At 42.1% G+C, this 20177-nt stretch overlaps 1 long non-coding RNA gene across 1 annotated transcript in view; it reads left to right on the forward strand.

Moving 5' to 3' along the window:
• LOC140738398 (uncharacterized) overlaps positions 1 to 20177 on the forward strand; it is a 56700-nt gene that overhangs the window by 24656 nt on the left and 11867 nt on the right. Inside the window, exon 2 of the long non-coding RNA XR_012101369.1 lies at positions 5263 to 5430. This is a non-coding gene — a long non-coding RNA (uncharacterized lncRNA). The remainder of the gene's footprint in view (positions 1 to 5262; positions 5431 to 20177) is intronic.

Consider the following 20177-nt stretch of genomic DNA (forward strand, 5'->3'; position numbering starts at 1 on the left):
CTTTAGAAGTTATTATATTTCTGTCTAAACCACTTCTTCTGGCAGGTGATTCCATAAACACACCACCCTCTGCATGCGTAAGTTGGCCCTCAGATATCTTTTTAAATCCTTCTCACCTGAGGAAGGATTTCTAGCTTTTGATGTACTTCCTTGGGAAAGAAGTCCATGTGCATTCATGCTATCTATACCCCTCATGGTTCTATATGCCTCTATGACATTCCATCTCAGTCTCCTACGCTCCAAGGGACAAACTCCTGAGGAGGGGTCTCAGCCTGAAGGGTCAACTGTTTATTCATTTCCATAGATGTTGCCTGATATGCTGAGTTCTTCCAGCATTTTGTGCATGCTGCTTTGGATTTCCAGCCTTCTGCAGACTTCCTTGTGTTTATAATAAAGTCTCAGTCTGCCAAAACTCTGTCTGTAGTTCAGGCCCTCAAGTCCTGGCAAGAATCTCATACTCTCCTTCTGGTTCAATGACGTCTTTCCCATAACAGGGAAAACAAAACTCCAGGTGCATCCTCATCAATATCTTGTGCAATGTCCCAGTATACCAAACACCTTCTTCACCATCCTGTTTACCTATGATGTCACCTTCAGGGAACTATATAATTAAGTCCCACTGTAACACAACACTCCACAGGCCCCTACCATTCTCTGTGAAATATTCCTTCCAGAACAGACTTAGAGAACTGAGAGGCCCACTCTGATATAACCTTTTATTCTTCTATAATTGAGACGTGTTTTAAATAATTATTCTGTGCAGCTGTAAAATTAACTCATCTTCTGTGAAGAAATAGTGAAAATAAGAATCAAAATCTGTCTAGCATATGTTAGTCTTTTGTTAGTTAGCAGGTTACCAGCTTTCGAATTATTCACCAGTAAAATGCATTGAAGTCCTGATACTCATGATGTTCAATGTATCTGTCACAATACCCTATAAAATGACACAAATGTTTATTGTTATATAAGCGGTGTTTCCAAGGTACTATTGAAATATTGATTGTTTGGTAACATGTCAGTATTTTATAATGTCCTAAAGCTGGGTTGGATGTTACCTGTGAAAACAAGCATATCACCTTACATTCAATCCAGACATAGAGAACTTGCTCCAAAGAAATAGAGATCTGTGACAATGAACAGATCAAAGAGGTAACCTACTGTACAACTCGTTCAGATGGGTTTCTGAAAGGGCTGAGGTGGCTGTAGTGATAAAGGGCACAAGAAGGAGATTCCTGACAGAGGTCTGCTGGTGAATTAAGTCCACGAATGGTGTGGGAATGGAGGTGACTGTTATGTTTTGTAACTTAAAAAGCATTAAGGAAGACAAGGGAGTCCGGGAATGCGGGTCTAACTTTGCGCTAATTGAGGAGCGCACGTATCGTGTGTGATGGTGTATGCAGTCTGCGTATTTATACATATAACCGTAATGAATTACTTTAATGAACGAGAATGCCTAATCAAGCAAGATTAATCAAATATTATTGAAATATTAAATGCACAACAGCGATGGCATACACAAGGACTGAGTTTTGTGGGTGGAAGGGGGTAAGATGGGGGATAAGGAGACGTATGGGATAAATTATAGAGATGGGAAATGACAAGGCTGTAGTGCAATTTAAAGTAAAATAATTAAAAATTTGATGATTGAGGAGCTTGGAGCTGAACTATAGAACAAAGAAAGATAGGAGCACCAGATGACTGGAACTGCAACAAGTCTGCAAAAAGAGTGCATGTTTTAGTACCTACGTAGGTAAAGATAAGGACTAGCAAAGGTTAGTGTGGCTGACATACAGACTTAACCGGGAGATCTGACAGAGAAAGGAAACAAACATTTCATACCTGCATTTGTAGAAGAAGCCATTGAACATCTCCCTTCTCCCTTGGAGAGCAAAGGATTTGGGGGAATGAGTTGATAGGAATTGGCAATAGGAAAATGTCTGCGGAAATTAACGGAACTGATAAACCCCGAAGGATGGTCACCCTGCATCCTAGGCAGCCAAGTACACAGTGGTTTATCGAGTGGCCACAGCATTTCCTACAGACTGGAGGGTAACAAATGGAACCATGCTGTTAAAGAAATCGAAACAATGTGACTTATAGAGCACTTGGCTTGACATGTATACTGGGAAACATATGGTGTAATTATAAAGCAAGTGATAATAGGGGTACTTGGATAATAAAAGGATTAGGGAGTGTCACCTTGGATTTATGAATGAACACCCTTGGAGAGAATAAGCCTATAGAAAGGGCAACACTGAGGCAGTAAAAACAGGTAAAACTGTTTCAGTGGAGAAGCTGAGGTGGGGGGTGGAGAAATTTAAGGTCAGGATTGAGTTACAGGTTGTGATCAAAGTGAAGGCACCATGAACTAGCAGCCTGAGAGTAGATTCAAAGAGGAGGTCACAAAACCTCTGTTCTTAATATTTAAATATAGAATATAGGTCATAGAGCAGTAAGGCACAGGCCATTCAGCCCACGATATTGTGATCACCTTTTAACCTACTCCAAGATCAATCTAACCCTTTCTTTTCAACGAATCATCCATTTTTCTGCCACCAATGTGCTTATCTCAGAGTCTCTCAACTGTCCCTCATGTGCCTGGCTCCACCACTCATCCCCGGTAGTGAGTTCAGTGATGGCTATCTTTTTTTCCCCAGAAGTTACGAAGCTAGGAAAAGGTTATGAAGTTAGGAAAACGGTCCTCTTAATATCAAAATTGAGGAAAGGCCAATAGAAATCTCGCATCCTTTTCTGTTGACACTTCCATTGCATGACGGTGAACTGTATTAGTGCTATCGCTCGCAATTAAAAACAAATTCAATAAAAGTTTGCTGGGCAGTGTTCTAATTAAAAAACAAAAGAATTTATTGAGGTACAGTGCCGAATAGGCTATCCCGGCCCCTTGAGTTGTGCCACCCAGCAACCCCCCGACTTAACCCTAGCCTAATCACAGGACAGTTTACAATTTACAACCGACCACCCAGTACGTCTTTGGACTGTGGGAGGAAACCGGAGCACCTGGAGGAAACCTACACAGTCACAGGGAGAATGTACAAACTCCTCACAGGTGGCATTGAGAATTGAACCCAGGTCACTGGTACTGTAAAGTGTTGTGCTAACCCCTATGCTACTGTATATCGGCAAATTTTGATTTACTGACATACATGACCAATAAATTCAAAAAACTAGACAAAATTAAGAGGGCCTAATAGCCCTTTCCCCAGGCTTTGGTGTGGACAGTTGAAGTGGTTGGTGGAGATTTACTCAAAGAGTCCTGATAAAAGGTCTTGACCTGAAACAGTAACTCTTTATTCCTCTCATAGATGTTGCCTGACCTGCTGAGTTCCTCCAGCATTTTGTATGTTGTTGCTTAATCAGAGGCACTTCCAATGAAGAGGCATGGGTCCAGGTATATACTTGTGGTAGTTTGGGAACTGGCAAGGTAGTTAGTGGGGTTTGATGGGGTTTATCCAAAGATAAACAGTGGTGGATGAGTTGAGGGTTTATGAGCTCAGTTACGGTGGCTAAGACTGAAGGAAAAATGCACCTCCCAGTCTACACACAGATTAAACATGAGAAAATCTGCAGATGCCGGAAATCCAAAGCAACACTCACACAAAATGCCAGAGGAACTCAGCAGGTCAGGCAGCATCTGTGGACCTGAATAAACAGTTGCCATTTTGGGCCGAGATCCTTCTTCAGCACTGAGAAGGAAGGGGGAGGACGGCAGAATTAAAAAGTGGGGGGGGGGGGGGGGGTGGAAGGTGATAGGTGAAGCCAGGTGGGTGGAAAAGGTCAAGGGCTGGAGTAGAAGGAATCTGATAAGAGAGGAGAGAGGGCCATAGGAGAAAGAGAGGAAGGAGGGGTCCCAGGGGAAGTGATAAGCAGGTGAGAAGTGGTAAAAGGTCAGACTGGCAGATTGAGGAAGTGGGTGGGGGAGAAATCGATTTTCATGCCATCAGGTTGGAGGTTACCCAGATAAGGTGTTGCACCTCCACCCTGAGGGTGGCGCAAGAGGAGGACATGGACTGGCGTGTCGGAATGGGAAGGCGGCAGGAAGATGGGCTGAGTGCAAAACACACAGAGCTGAGGAGGCGCTGCCCGCACACACAGTTCCTATTGCCTCTTTTCACCTGATAGGTTTCCTGGGCTTCAGAAAAAGTTTTTTTAAAAAAGCCTAGCAAGCTGTTGGTCGCAAGACATAAATGACAAACCCAGTTCCTGCAACTGAACTGATAGCCTCACCTTGCCTTTGGTAAAACCAAATTAGTTTAAAGTGGGTTGGGTTCCGTTTCAAATACTTGGAACTTTAACCTTTTGTCCAAACCTAACACACCCAGTTAAAATTCAGTTTGATATTGTACAAAGTGTAGTTAGGCAAATTCTTTAGCTGAGTTTTTAGAGCCGTAGTAAGACACAGCATAGAAACAGGCCCTTTGGCCATTCTGGTCCATGCCGAACCATTTGAGCAGCCTACTCCCATCGATCCACACCGAGACCAAAACCCTCCATATCCCTCCCATCCACGTACCTATCCAAACTTCTCTTAAATGTTGAAATTGAGCTCACAGGAACCACTTGTGCTGGCAGCTCGTTCCACACTCTCATGGCCCTCTGAGTGAAGACATTTCCCCTCATGTTCTCCTTAAACATTTCACCTTTCACCCTTAACCCATGACCTCTGGTTGTCCCACTCAGTCTCAGTGGGAAAAACCTGCTTGCACTTAAGCTATCTGCACCCTTTATAATTTTGTTTACCTTTATCAAATCTTCCCTCAATCTTCTATGTTCTAAGGAATAAAGTCCTAACCTATTCAATCTTTCTTTATTACTCAGGTCCTCCAGACCTGGCAACATCCTTGTAAATTTTCTCTGTACTCTTTCAACCTCATTTATATCTGTCCTGTAGGTAGGTGACCAAAGCTACACACAATATTCCAAATTAAGCCTCACCAATGTCTTATACAACTTCAACATAACATCCCATCTCCTGTACTCAATACATTGATTGATGAGGACCACTCTGCCAAAAGCTTTCTTTATGACCCTATGTACATGTGACGCCACTTTCTACGAATTATGGACCAATATTCCCTTTGTTCCACAGTACCCTACTGTTCACTACGTAAAATTTAAAAGCTAAGAAGTTCCAGAAGTACAGCTCTAGTGTGCACAACAGCAAAGTATTTGAATTAAGTACAGAAGAGGAAGGAAATCCAACTCAGGATTTGCCTAAGGGATAATTTTGCTTTTCTGTTTTAGTACCATAAGCAGCATGCAGGCAGCTGAAAGTTTGCTGTTGGACACCGAGACAGAAACAGAAGCGATAGCAACCACGGTCAAAGACAGACTTTTGTATCAGCTACGCAATTTGGAAGGCGACCAGAGGGCTTATCGTGAAGAGTCTGAACGTACCATCACAAGGCAATTGTAAGTTCTTCTTCAATTTCACGCAAGAGAGAGGAATTCATGATGCATTGAAAGCGAGGTAACCGATGTTTAAAGTTAGCATTGACAGAGTGCAACTGTTTAACAATGCTGACAGAATTAGTTCTCACTAGGGATGATGATGGCGCTGTTACAGTCTGTTGCATTTCCATGGTAACAGGTATCATGACTAATACTACCATCTGACAGCACTGAATGAGGACGTGATCATTCAGGAGAATATGGGCAAAGAGCAACTTACACAGCGCTGCAGCAAAATCAAAACTAAAGTCGAGGTTTGTAGGGCAGGTATAAGACTTAGGAGCAGAATTAGGCCTTTTGGCCCATCGAGTCTGCTCCCCCATTCCATCATGGCTGATTTATGAATATACTCAACCCCATTTGGGTGGTGGGGCAGAGACAGATCTCTCCCAAAGGAGGTGTTAGGTCCTCCTTCCCTCCACTAGCCTGCAGGTCACCCTTGGGCAAAGTGTAGCAGCTGCTTAGCCACACCCCTCCCCCCCATTCAGGGTCACATAAAGCCATGGGAGCAGGTGTTTGATGGTCATATGAGCAGCTGGTACATATCACTAGTTCTGGTTATGCGACCACTGACGTCAGGCAGGGAATCTCTGAAGAGTTTTGATAATGGCTGGGGTCACCCGTCTTGTAAAGACACTGCCCAGAAGAAGGTAATTGCAAACCAGTTCTGTAGGAAAAATTGCCAAGGACAGTCATGGTCATGGAAACACTATGACCGCCCACGTCTGATGACACAGCACATAATGAATGAATGAACAAACGAACGCCTTCTCCCTGTAATCTTTGCCACCCTTACTAATCAACTTTCACTTAAAATACACCTAATGACTTGGCCTTCACAGCCATCTGTGGCAATGAATTCCACAGATTCATCACCCTCGGGCTAAGGAAATTCCTCCCCATCTCTGTTCTAAAGGGTTGGCCCTGTTTTCTGAGGCAGTGTCCTCTGGGCCTAGACTCAAGATGGCTTCTCGGCCTAACACCGACATCTCTACAAGGTGCATGCTGTTCCTTCAGGGAACATCTGCATCAAAGTATATATATGTCACCATATACTACCTTGAGATTCATTTTCTTGCAGGCATTTACAAGAGAATAGAGACATAGAGAATTTATGAAAAGCTATCAATAAACAAAGATTGACAAACTATTCTTCCTCATAACCTCATTCCACTCCTGAAGAACTTCCAATTCCATCCAGGAAGGAAGCAAATCAAATAAGAGGGAAGAGAGAGAAGTTTTATGACAAGGCTAATGTTATGTTTGTTCTTAATAAAGACAAACAGCCTGGGTAAAAACGATAACACATATTTATTCGCAGGACACTCCTGAAGTCATGGCTTCAGCTTGACACGAGCGCACGCCACCAGCTCACCAATGCCACTTCCGGTTCCGGGTGAACCGCCCACATTGCACACTGGAAGCTGAAGTTCTTTATTGAGGACACACATAATATCGCGGTTAATTCATATGCTGTAATGCTGGAGCATCCAGCTGCCAACTGGCAGTACTACCAGAATCCTGGGCACTCCCTTTTCTTACAGGGCATGGATGACCAGGCCTGATGGTCAGCCAGGCCAGTGACCCTTCCCCCCACCCCCACACACGTGTCCACTTACCAGAATAAGAAGAAGGTCTTCACCGAGCTGCAGGGAGCAAAGAGCGTCCATTGCCAGAGATCCAACTTCCACTGAGAATTTTCAGTGTGGCAGGGGACTTCCTGCTGAGTGATTCTGATTTCCAGTCTGCAGTATCTGGATCAGTCTGGGACTTGGAAAGGGGCTTGAATGGTGGAGAGCTAAATAACTCCCTCTCCCTTTCCCTCTCCCTCTCCCTCCCCCTCTCTCTCCCTCCCTCCCTCTCCCTCTCCTTCTCTCCCCCTTTCCCTCCCTCCCTTTCCCTCTCCCTCTCCTTCTCCCTCTCCTTCTCTATCTCTCTTCCTCTCTCCCATTCTCCCTCTCCCTCCCTCTCCATCCCCTTCTCTCTCTCCCTCTCCCCTTTCCCTCTCCCCTTTCCCTCTCCCCTTTCCCTCTCCCCTTTCCCCCTCCCCTTTCCCCCTCCCCTTTCCCCCTCCCCTATCTCTTTTCCTCTCTCCCCCTTTCCCTCTCCCCCTTTCCCCCTCTCCCCCTTTCTCCCTCTCTCCCTCTCTCCCTCTCTCCCTCTCTCCCTCTCCCCCTCTCCCCCCTCTCCCCCTCTCCCTCCCCCAATCTCTTTCTGTCATGCCCTGCCTGACCGGCTCAACTTATCCCCTTGCTCTGCATTTTGCAACTTCCACATTCTTTTGTCCGCTCTCACCCTCTAACTGGTTCCACTCACCCCTTAGTCGGATAGCATCATTGACAGCTTATCCCCATGGCTATCCCGGTGCAGCCCCAACAGAAGCATCCCCTCCCCCTCCCCAAAACTCCCTGCCGGAACAGCACACACACAAATGCTGGAGGAACTCAGCAGATCAGGCAGCATCTATGGAGAGGAATAAAGAGTCGATGTTTCCTGTTGCAGCTTTACCAGCTTCCTTTGTCTCCCTAATCTGATGAAAGGCTTCCAATGTGAACATTCTCTCTGTTTCTCTTCCCTGAATTGCTGAGTATTACTCATCGTTCTCTGAATCTTTTTTAGAACATAAAATTGCCGTCCAAAAAGGTTTTTGTTGCAATTACCACTCTGTATGAGGGAGTTGCATTTACCTGAATCAAAAGTAATACCTTACTCATCGAGCTGTTAATATCACGTTTCAGAATGAAACAGCATCGCGCAGAAAAGGACCAGCTGACGGCGAATGGAATATAAAGCTGACAACATTGCCTGGCTGGTATCTTCTGACCGATGTTCTAACCAAAGTGTGCTAACTTTAAAAGCAAAGATGAAAATGGCCGAGCTTCATTTGTCAAATGTACATCGAAACGTACGGTGAAATGCGCCAGCGGCCCACACAGCCCGAGGCTGCGATGGGGGCAGGGTGCAGGTATCACCGTGCTTCCAGCACCAACGTAGCATGCCCGCAATTTACTGACAGCGTGTTTCTAGAATGTGGCCGGAAACCCGAGCACCCAGAGTGGTCAGGGAGAGCTTACGGACAGCGGTGGGAATGAAACCCTAATGGCTGATGCTCTAAGGTGTTGCCCAAGCTGCTGCACAACTGCACCGCTTGGCTTCCATTAAATGCTTCAGTGCAGTGCTTCCACTGAATACGCAGAGCCAGGTCAGGCTGTGTATGAGAAAGGGTTTAAGTCCTCAGGCTCTAGGTGGAACAGGCAGGTTTGCAAGTTTCAAGGATCAAGAACATTTCTTTGACAACAGAAACATGCACAGGCATGCTCCGCTGTATTAACGCCCTGCATTTCCAGTTATCCAGCCAGGCCTCTTCACTCGGTCGAAAGCGGGGGTGGAGGTGGGTTGCTCCCCCGGGCGTTGCCGCAGGTGCCCTCTGCCTCACGCACCCTCCGAGTTCCCTTCCTCCACAGCGAGGCTTCGATTGGCTGCGTGCGGCCAAAGCCTCTGTTTTCACTACCCTGGTGGTGCCGTACCCTGTGGATCGAGTGCTTTATGTTGTTACTATGGTGACACCTCCGTCACCAGACAGGGCATTTGGAATGAATACTTCTTGGGGATTGAAGCCCAGGGCGTTCAGACAGACACTACATTGCTTCTGGGAGGGGACCGATCTTAATGGCTTCCCTTAAGCACATGCAGCCTGGTACGTGGGCATGTGAGTGATATTACAGTGACAAACACATACTTTTTTTAGCATTTCTCTTTGCAGATCTTTCCAGTACCAGGTATTGTTTTTTTTGAATAGGCGCTGCAAGTCTAAACTCATTCCCCACACAGCTGCAAAGTACAGAAGGTGAGGCGGATTGTGCCTGTTTTAATAACCAGAGTGGTGAAAATATACTCGGTGGCCCCTTTATTAGGTACCTCCTGTATCCAATAAAGTGGCCACTGAGTGTACGTTCGCGGTCTTCTGCTGCTGTAGCCCATTCACTTCAACGTTCAATGTGTTGCACAGTCAGAGATGCTCTTCTGCACACCACGGTTCTAACGCGTGCCTGTTTGAGTTACCTTCGCTTTCCTGACAGTTTGAACCAGTCTGGCCATTCTCCTCTGACCTCTTTTATTAACAGGACATTATCGCCCACAGAACTACGTTCACTGGATGTTTTTTGTACTTCACATCATTCTCTGTGAACTCTAGAGACTGTTGAGTGTGAAAGACCCAGGAGATCAGCAATTTCTGAGATACTCACACCACCCAGTCTGGCACCAACTATCATTCCATGGTCAAAGTCGCTTAGACAACATTTCTACCCCATTCTGATGTTTGGTCTGAATAACAACTGAGACTACATCCACACTACGCTGGATAAATCCATAACCGAAGCTTTTTCTCTTCGTTTCTACCCTCCGTCCACACTAAAACGGCGTTTTCATCTCCTGAAACCAGAGCTTTTCAGAAACACTTTCCAGGGTGGGTATTTTTGAAAACGCTGCTCAGGCAGATCCGTGTGGACAGCGTAACTGGAGACTTTTGAAAACGCTGTCAGACGGCAGCGCGCTATTTCTTTGTTTTCTTGAACACAACCGAACAATTTCAGAACAGACGGCAACGAGACTGAAGCCAGAAGAGTTAGGAATGTACTCACCAAATACCTTGACCCATAACTTACTGAATAAATAAGTATACTCACTTTGCTGTTTTCTGTCCTTGCTCGTATGAAGGTGGTTTACCTATTTATGCAAGTACTTCTCTGATAATAGATGTGTAACAGCCTAATGTAACATTGTATGGAAATACAAGATAATACTGATGCAGACATGCTTTATACATTTAACAAAGTGCTTTATTAATACAACAGAGTTAGTCAGTTTTTCAATGTTCGTCGTCAGCTGGGTCAATCTGTCCATGAACTCCCTGTCGGTTGCCTCTGTATGCTCCAGTATTTGTTATTTTTTACTTTTAAGTTCTTCTGCGTGAAAGCCAACAGCTGCCCATCGTTTAAAGTTTTTCTAGTCTGTAACTACACAAACACGCACTTTTACGGTGAGATTCGACACCAAACATGTCGCTTGTTTTCGGTAGATGTGTCCTGCGCATGCGCAGCAGGAGGAGATTCGCCGAAATCTCCGTTTCAATGTGGATAGAGATATTTTCAAAAACGCATAGTGTGGATGCCTATCGTTTTTACACAAAACTGGCGTTTTCAAAATTATCCGGTCTAGTGTGGATGTAGCCTGAATCTCCTGATCATGACTGCATGCTTTATGCATTGAGTTGCTGCCACATGATTGACTGATTAGATATTTGTTTTATTGAGCTGGTCCTAGAGTCATAGAACACTACAACACAGAAACAAGCCCTTCGGCCCATCTAATCTGTGCCGAACCATTAATCTGTCCAGTCCCATCAAACTGCACCCAGACCAATACCCCTCCCATCCACGTACCTGTCCAAATTTCTCATAAAAGTTGAAATCGACCTGCATCCACCACTTGTGCTGGCAGCTCATTCCACACTCTCACCACCCTCTGAGTGAGGAAGTTCCCTGTTATGTTCCCCTTAAACATTTCACCTTTCACCCTTAACCCATTATCTCTAGTTGTTGTCTCACCCAACCTCAGTGGAAAAAGCCTGCTTGCATTTACCCTATGTACACCCCTCATAATTCTGTATACCATTATCAAATCTCCCCTCAGTCTTCTATGTTCTAGGAAATAAAGTCCTAACCTATTTAACCTTTCCTTATATCTCAGGTCCTCCCGTCCTGGCAACATCCTCGTAAATTTTCTCTGTACTCTATTAACTTTATTTACATCTTTCCTGTAGGTAGGTGACCAAAGCTCCAAACAATATCCAAATTAGGCCTCATCAACATCCTGTACAATGTCAACATAACATCCCATCTCTACTTTGATACATTGATTTACAAAGGCCAATGTACCAAAACCTTTCTTTACAACCCTATCTACCTGTGACACCACTTTCAAGGAATTATGTATCAGTATTCCCCGATCCCTCTGTTCTACCCACTCCTCAGTGCCCTACTGCCTACCATGTAAGATCTACCCTGTTTGGTCCTACCAAAGTGCAACACCTCACACTTGTCTGCATTAAATTCCATCTGTCATTTTTCACCATTTTTCTAGCTGGTCCAGATCCTGCTGCAAGCTTTGGTAGTCTTCCTCGCTGTCCACTGCACCTCAATCTTGGTGTCATCTGCAAATTTGCTGATCCAGTTTATCACACTATCACCCAGATCATTGATATAGATGACAAACAACAGCAGACCCAGCACCAGCCTGCGGCACACCACTAGCAACAGGACTCCAGCCAGAGAAGCAGTTTCTTCTGCGAATTCAATATCTAATCCAGTTTACGACTTCATCTTGAATGCCAAGCGACTGAACCTTCTTGACTAACCTCCCATACGAACTTTGTCAAGTGCCTTTCTAAAGTCCATGTGGACAACATCCACTGCCTTGCTTTCATCAACCTTACTGGTAACTTCCTTGAAAAACTCGATAAGATTTGTTTGACAATTGATCAACAAGGCCATATTGACTAACACTAATCAGTCCCTGTCTATCCAAATCCTTACATAGCCAGTCCCTTAGAACACCTTCCAAGAATCTTCCCACTCCTGAAGTCGGGCTCACTGGTCTATCGTTTCCTGGCTTATTCTAGTGGGGTGGTGCTGCAGCAACAACCTGCCACTCAAAGTTAGTCAGACAGAAGAGCTGATTGTGGACTTCAGGAAGGGTAAGACAAAGGAAAACATACCAATCCTCATAGAGGGATCAGAAGTGGAGAGAGTGAGCAGTTTCAAGTTCCTGGTTGTCAAGATCTCTGAGGAGGTAACCTGGTCCCTACATATTGATGTAGTTATAAAGAAGGCAAGACAGTGGCTATACTTCATTCGGAGTTTGAAGAGATTTGGTAAATATGCTCAAAAACTCCTATAGATGTACCATGGAGAGCATTCTAACAGGCTGCATCATGGTCTGGTATGGTGTGGGGGGGGGGGGAGGGGGTTACTGCACAGGACCGAAAGAAGTTGCAGAAGGTTGTAAATCTAGTCAGCTTCATCTTGGGTACTAGCCTACAAAGTACCCAGGACATCTTCAGGGAGCAGTGTCTCAGAAAGGCAGCGTCCATTATTAAGGACCTCCAGCACCCAGGCCATGCCCTTTTCTCACTGTTACCATCAGGGAGGAGGTACAGAAGCCTGAAGGCACACACTCAGTGATTCAGGAACTGCTTCTTCCCCTCTGACATCTGATTCCTGAATGGACATAGAATCTTTGGACACTACCTCACTTTTTAAAATAGACAGTATTTCTATTTTTTGCTTGTTTTTTAATCTATTCTATATACATATACTGTTATTTATTTATTTATTCTCTGCTAGATTATGTATTGCATTGAACTGCTGCTAAGTTAACAAATTTCATGTCACGTGCCGGTGATGATAAACCTGATTCTGATTCTGATTAGAGCCTTTCTTAAGCAATGGAAGAACATTAGCTATCCTCCAATCCTCTGGCACTTCACTCATAGCTAAGGATGTGTTAATTATTTCTGCACTAGGTGCCCACAGGTTATGAGGGAACACCTTGTCAGGCCTTGGGGAGTTATCCACCCTAATTTGCCTCAAGACAGCAAATACCTCCTCCTCTGTAATCTGCAGAGGGACCATGACCTCACTGCTGCCTTGCCTCACGTCTGAAGACTCTGTGTCCATCTCCCAAGTAGATACACATGCAAAAAATCCGGTTAAGATCGCATTGGCTTCGCACGTGGATTACTACTCTGACCTGCCAGAGAACATTTTTTTTTTTCCTTTGCTGTCCTTTTGTTCTTGATATACCTGTAGAATCCCTTCGGAATATTCTTCACCTTGTCTGCTAGTGAACCTCGTGCCTTCTTTTAGCCTTCCCGATTTCCTTCTTAAGTGTTCTTGCATTCCTTATACTCCTCGAATACCCATCATGGGCACTAGCCTCACCAGTGTCCTGGACATCTTCAAAAAGGCAGAATCCATCATGAAGGACCCCCATCACCCAGGTCATGCTCTCATTCTCATTGTTGCCGTCAGGGAGGAGGTACAGGAGCCTGAAGGCTCACACTCAGTGATTCAGCCACAGCTTCTTCCCCTCTGCCAGCAGATTACTGAATACACATCGAACCTATGAACACTACCTCACTACTTACTTAATTTAACTATATATGTACACTCCTTACTGTAATTTACATGTTTCTATTATTATTATTATTATTATACAGTATTGCAATGTACTGCTGCTGCATGACAACAAATTTCATAACATATGCCAGTGATATTAAACCCGATTCTGATTCTGATTCTCATTCTCATTTGTTCCTGCTTTCCTATTCTGTTTTCTTAACCAGGGTCTCAATATCTCTTGAAAACCAAGGTTCTCTAAACTTGCTATCCCTGTCTTTTATTCTGCAGGAACTTTCAAGTTCTGTACTCCCAAAATTCAAGTACACTCTAGTCAGAAAACGACCTGAACCAACCCACTCTCGGCAGATCCTTCCTGGTACCTTCAAAATTATCCGTTGTCCAACTTAGAATCTCAACGCAAGGACCAGACCCCATCCTTTCCCATAATTACCTTGAAACGAATGGCATTATGATCACCAGAAGAAAAGCCTTCCCCTACACAAACTTATGTCACCTGCCCTGTTTCACTTAACCTATCATGCACCCTCCCACTTAACAATGCTGTTGAATGGATCCAAGATGTCCCTGATCCTGGCATCCTGGAGGCAAGATACCTTCTGGGAATCTCGTTCTCATCCACAGAACCTTTTTTTCTGTTTCCCTAACACTACAACTCACCTCTTCTCTCCGCTTTTCTTCTGAGCCACAATGCCAGAGACCTGACTACTGTGGCTTTCGTCTGCTCGATCAATTCCCCCCATACCTGTTGCTGAGGGGAATGGCCACAGGGGTACCTATCCCCTTTCCCCCTCCTGATGGTCACCCAGTTACCTGTGCCCTGCACTTTGGGTACAACTACCTCCCTGAATGTCCTATCAACCCCCTCAACCTCCCAACTAATTCAGTGTTCACCCAGTTCCTGCTCCAACTCCTTAACAAGGTCTGCCAGAAGCTACAGCTGGATACACTTCTTGCAGATGTGGTTGCCAGGGACACTGGAGGTCTCCCTGCCTTCCCACCTCCCACAAGAGGAGTATTCCAGTATCCTGCCTGGCATCCCCACTGATCTAAACGTGCAAAATGGAAAAAAAGATCGAATAAATAACGAAAAGAAAATCTGCTTAGGACCTACACCTCTCCTCGCCAAAGTCTTGATAAATCAACTCCATCTCTCTCCCTCTGCAACCCCCTGGGGAACGTACCTATGTACCTAACAAAGTGGTCACTGAGTGTAGGAAAAGTATATAATCACTTTGCAATCCTTTGGCTGTATATCATATGGTATCAATAAGACAAGTAACAAATAAAACAGCAACACTGGTAGTATAAATTGGTGAAGTAAGAGCAAATAATTTTGACTCTGATTTCTCATACTGCATGTTAAAGCTGCAATTTCAGACAAAGTTGTAATTAATCTAGAATATTGATCTTTTGCTAAGGAAGTATGTTATTCATTTAGCTTTAAGCTGAACTGAGATAAATTAGTCATGGCTCATACTCCCTGCTATTTTTAATCATACAGCAGAATCCAATTATATACTGTATTTCTGTTTTCGATTACTGACATGCAGTACTATCTAGTGTGACTACATATAATCCAAAGGGGGTAATTTGTATCGGTATCTCATGTTTATTCTGGGTTTCTTGAGCTGTTCCTAGGCATTCAGTTAGTTAACTTGAAATGGATCTTATCTAACAAGCTGCCGATTTGGATTGCCTTTGGCTTTTCAGGGCAGCAGGGAAAGAAGTAAAGAACGGATAGCATTTATGAACATTTTTCCTTTGCTATTTAGATCTCTGCAAATAAAGGAGACAGAATATTTAGACTATAAGACACATCAATATATTAGGCCACTCGGCCCATCGAGTCTGCTCCACCATTCCAGTGGTCCCTAGTTCCCATAGAAGATAAAAGCGTCATTGGAGTGGTAAATTTAAATGAGTAAAGTTTGGTTTTGGAACTATAGAATAGGAAAATGTAAGAGCAGTGGAAAGTCAGCTGCCTTTATTCACAGTAGTATTTTGTTAGTTACGGTTCCAATTTGCATTTGGATTTTTATGCATTAAAACGCTCTGGTTTCCATGATTTAAGGTTACAAGGATTAATGATAAGGTGATGACATTAATTTGCTTCAAGTAGTAAGTGAATTGGTAATAAGAGAACGTACGTTTCAGATCTATGTCAAAGATGTGGGCGTGCATCACATTATACTGAGAGTGGTCACAAGCATTGTTCATCAGATCTTGTAGGGGAATAAAATATGATGAAGTACCAATGACAGGAAAACACTGAAATACTCAGCAGATCACCTAGTATTATGGATTGTTGGCTAAATGAAGAAAGATTGCAAATTGTCAAAGTAGAGAGGGACCTCGGTGCTTTTCTGCATGAATGGTCAGCTCAGAAAGTGGTAAGTGAGGAAATGGCACATTGGCTTCGATTGCATGGTTTGGGGCTGGAAATAGGGAAGTAATGTTGGGAGCAGGTTTTGGGCCCCACACCTAAGAAAGGATGTGCTGACATTGGAGAGGGTTCAAAAGAGGTTCACAAAAAATGATTCTGGGATTGAAAGGCTGGTCATATGAGGAGTGTTTGATGGTTTGATGGCTTTGGACCTCTACTCACTGGAATTCAGAGGATGATGGGGGATCTCAATGAAATCTGTCGAATGTTGAGAGTCCTTGATAGAGTAGATCTAGTGATATGGTGAGGGAGACTAGGACCAGAGGACACAGCCTCAGGATGGAGGGACATTCATTTAGAATGGAGAAAAAGAGGTCAAAGAGTGGCAAATCTGTGGAATTTGTGGCCACCCGTGGCTGTTGATGCCAAGCCAGTGGGTATATTTAAGGCTAAGGTTGATAGGTTCTTGATTAATCGGCATGAAGGGATATGGGGAGAAGGCAGGCGATTGGGACTAAGACAGAAATGAATCGGGCATGATGGAATGGCGGAGCAGACTTGATGGGCCAAATGGACTAATTCTGCTCCTATATCTTATGGTTTTATGGTAAGTGTGAAGGGTATTGATGTGGTTACAGTCTGGATCCCATTATTAAAAAAAATATAGGGGGGGACGTCACATGATGACGTAGGATCGAGACGTGGAAATCCAGCTAAAAACCAGTAAAATAACGTTTAAGTGAAGAAAAGTTAGTAAATACTTTTTAAAAACTACTTATAAACTATTCAGGATCGTCTTAAGATATGCCTCCTAAACAGAAGCAGAAGAAAACTACTACTTTGAAGACAACACAAGTTGGAAAAGAATCGAGGCCGGTCGCTATGAAAGAGCCCTGGGCTCAACTGCATTTTGCCTCCGGCGATACAGAGCAGGAAACTGCGGCAACATCAACCGTTTCCAAAAAAAAAAGAGCAACAGGAATTGCGCATGCATGAAGGAAGGGGCATGTGCAAACACGAGCAACCCAAACTACAATTCCCAGCTACGATCGGAACTGAAAGTGAAAGTGAAGATGAGGTGGAATCAGATTCTCTGGATAAATCAGATGAAGATGAAGAGACAAACAAAGAAGAGCAACAGGAAGAGGTTGGAGGTGATGGAGACATAAGAAAAACTTTGGTGCAAATAATGCATGAATTAAAAGCATTAAAAGTAATAAAAAAGATATTAAAAATATGAAGATTATGTTTGATAAAATGATGAAAAGACAGGACAAAATGGACAAGAAAATTAAAAACTTGGAAGAAACAATGGGAGACACCATTGATAGAGTGAATAAAATGGAAGGTAATATTTCTGCCTGGACATCAGAAAGAAAACAGTTGTTGGAAAAAGTGGATGTGCTTGAAAATTTTAGCAGATGAAACAATATTAAGATTGTTGGACTTAAAGAAGGTATAGAGGGAGAGGATCCAATAAATTTTTTTCAAAAATGGATCCCGGAAATTTTGGAAATGGAAGAAGGAACCCAGTTAATTGAAATTGAAAGGGCTCACAGAGCCTTAAGATCAAGACCTCAAGTTGATCAAAACCCACGATCAATTTTGATAAAATGCTTAAGATATCAAGATAAAGAAAAGATCCTGAAGGCGGCTGCCCAACGTGCCAGAAAGAGAAATGGGCCATTGATGATAGAAGGGAAAAATGTTCTTTTCTATCCTGATATAAGTTATGACCTTTTGAAGAGAAAGAAGGAATTTAACCCAGCGAAAAAAGTTTTATGGGAAAAAGGCTATAAATTTATATTGTGCCACTCGGCAACCCTGATAATTTTTTTGGATGACGGAAAAAGAAGATTTTTTACTGATTATCGGGATGCAGAAGAATTCGCACAAGAACTCCCAAATATTCGCTAATTACAGTCAAAGATTTAAAGGTGAAACAGATTAAAGATGAAGATAGGGACAGTGAATGGAACTGATGGAATTTTAAGGATAGAAGAATATTTAAATATATTCTTAATTATATGATACAGGGGGAGAAAGGTTAAAATTTCAGAAATATTAATCGAGAGTAATGATATTATTTTTTCTTCTCTTATATATTCTTTTTTATGTTACGGGGGAGCTGGGGGAACTTCGGATCGATTGCTATGGGATTCACGTGTGTAATCATGGCGATTGCCATCACCCGTACAACGGAGGGGGGTAATGTTGTGTTTTTTTTCATTCACAACATTAGTAGGGGGGTATTTTGTTATTTTTTTCTTTATAATCTATTTTTCTTTTATCTTTCTTTCTTTGCCTGGACAATCGGGGGGGAGACACATAGCAACATGAAGAATTTAAAAAAGATTCCCCAAGGTACTACGAAAGTTGAAAGATTATGTATTATTATAGATTGGAGTAACCCTATTAAAAATAATGACTAATTTACTGAATTTTTAAAGTTTTAATGTTAATGGGCTTAATGGACTGGTGAAAAGAAAAAGAATTTTAACATATATTAAGAAAATGAAAATAGATATAGCTTTTTTTACAAGAAACACACTTAACAGAGATAGAACATCAGAAATTAAAGAGAGATTGGGTCGGAAATGTTATCGCAGCTTCATTTAACTCAAAGGCGAGGGGAGTTGCAATTTTGGTTAATAAAACTTTACCAATTAAAATACAAAATGTATTAATTGATTCTGCGAGGAGATATGTAATTATACATTGTCAAATTTTTTCAGAACTATGGACTCTTATGAACATTTATGCACCAAATGAAAATGATGTAAAATTTATACAAGAGGCCTTTTTGAATTTGGCTGACGCATATGACAAAATATTAATAGGTGGAGATTTTAATTTTTGTTTAGACCCAGTTTTAGATAGATCAACAAAGGTTGTTACAAAATCAAAAGTAGCAAAATTAACTTTATCATTGATGAAAGATTTAAATTTGATTGATATATGGAGAAGAATTAATCCAAAAGAAAGAGATTATTCATTTTATTCAAATAGACATAAAACTTATTCAAGGATAGATTTTTTTCTATTATCAACGAATATTCAAGACAGAGTGAAAAATATGGAATATAAAGCAAGAATATTGTCAGATCATTCCCCCTTGATAATGACAATGATAATGATGGATAAAGAGGAATCGATTTACAGATGGAGATTTAATTCAATATTATTAAAATGTCAAGATTTTTGTGATTTCATGAAAAAGCAGATTCAGTTTTTTTTAGATACAAATTTACATTCAGTTGATGATAAATTTATAGTATGGGAAGCAATGAAGGCATATTTGAGAGGTCAGATAATGTTATACTTCTAAAATTAAGAAGGAATATATGGTAGAAACAGATCAATTGGAGAAAGAGATTACAAAATTAGAAAAAGAATCTTAAAGATATATGACAGAAGAAAAAAGAAGACAACTTGTTAACAAGAAGTTACAATATAATACACTTCAGACATACCGAACAGAAAAAGCAATTATGAGAACTAAACAGAGATATTACGAACTAGGTGAAAGATCACACAAGATTCTTGCTTGGCAGTTAAAAACAGACCAGACTTCCAAAACGATAAATGTAATTAGAACAAGTGTAAATAAAATTATTTATAAACCTTTAGAAATTAATGAAATTTTTAAGAATTTTTATTCTGAACTGTATCAATCAGAATCACGAAATGATAATGTTGAGATAGAAAGGTTTTTATCACAAATAACTCTTCCAAAATTGAATTCGGGAGAACAGAAGGGATTAGATATGCCTTTTACATTAAAAGAGGTCGAAGAAGCTCTAGGATCACTTCAGAGTAATAAATCCCCAGGATAAGATGGTTTTCCGCCCGAATTTTACAAAAGTTTAAAGATTTACTAATTCCTCCTTTTATGGAGTTAATATACCAAGCGGAAAGAACGCATAAACTTCCAGAATCTTTTTCGACAGCTATTTTAATAGTATTACCAAAAAAAGATAGAGATCTTTTAAAGCCAACATCATATAGACCTATTTCTTTGTTGAACACTGACTATAAAATAATAGCAAAAATTTTATCTAATAGATTATCTAAATACTTACCAAAATTTATACATATGGATCAAACAGGATTTATCAAAA

The sequence above is a fragment of the Hemitrygon akajei genome, chromosome 14 (genome assembly GCF_048418815.1).
Source record: "Hemitrygon akajei chromosome 14, sHemAka1.3, whole genome shotgun sequence".
Lineage (NCBI taxonomy): Eukaryota > Metazoa > Chordata > Chondrichthyes > Myliobatiformes > Dasyatidae > Hemitrygon > Hemitrygon akajei.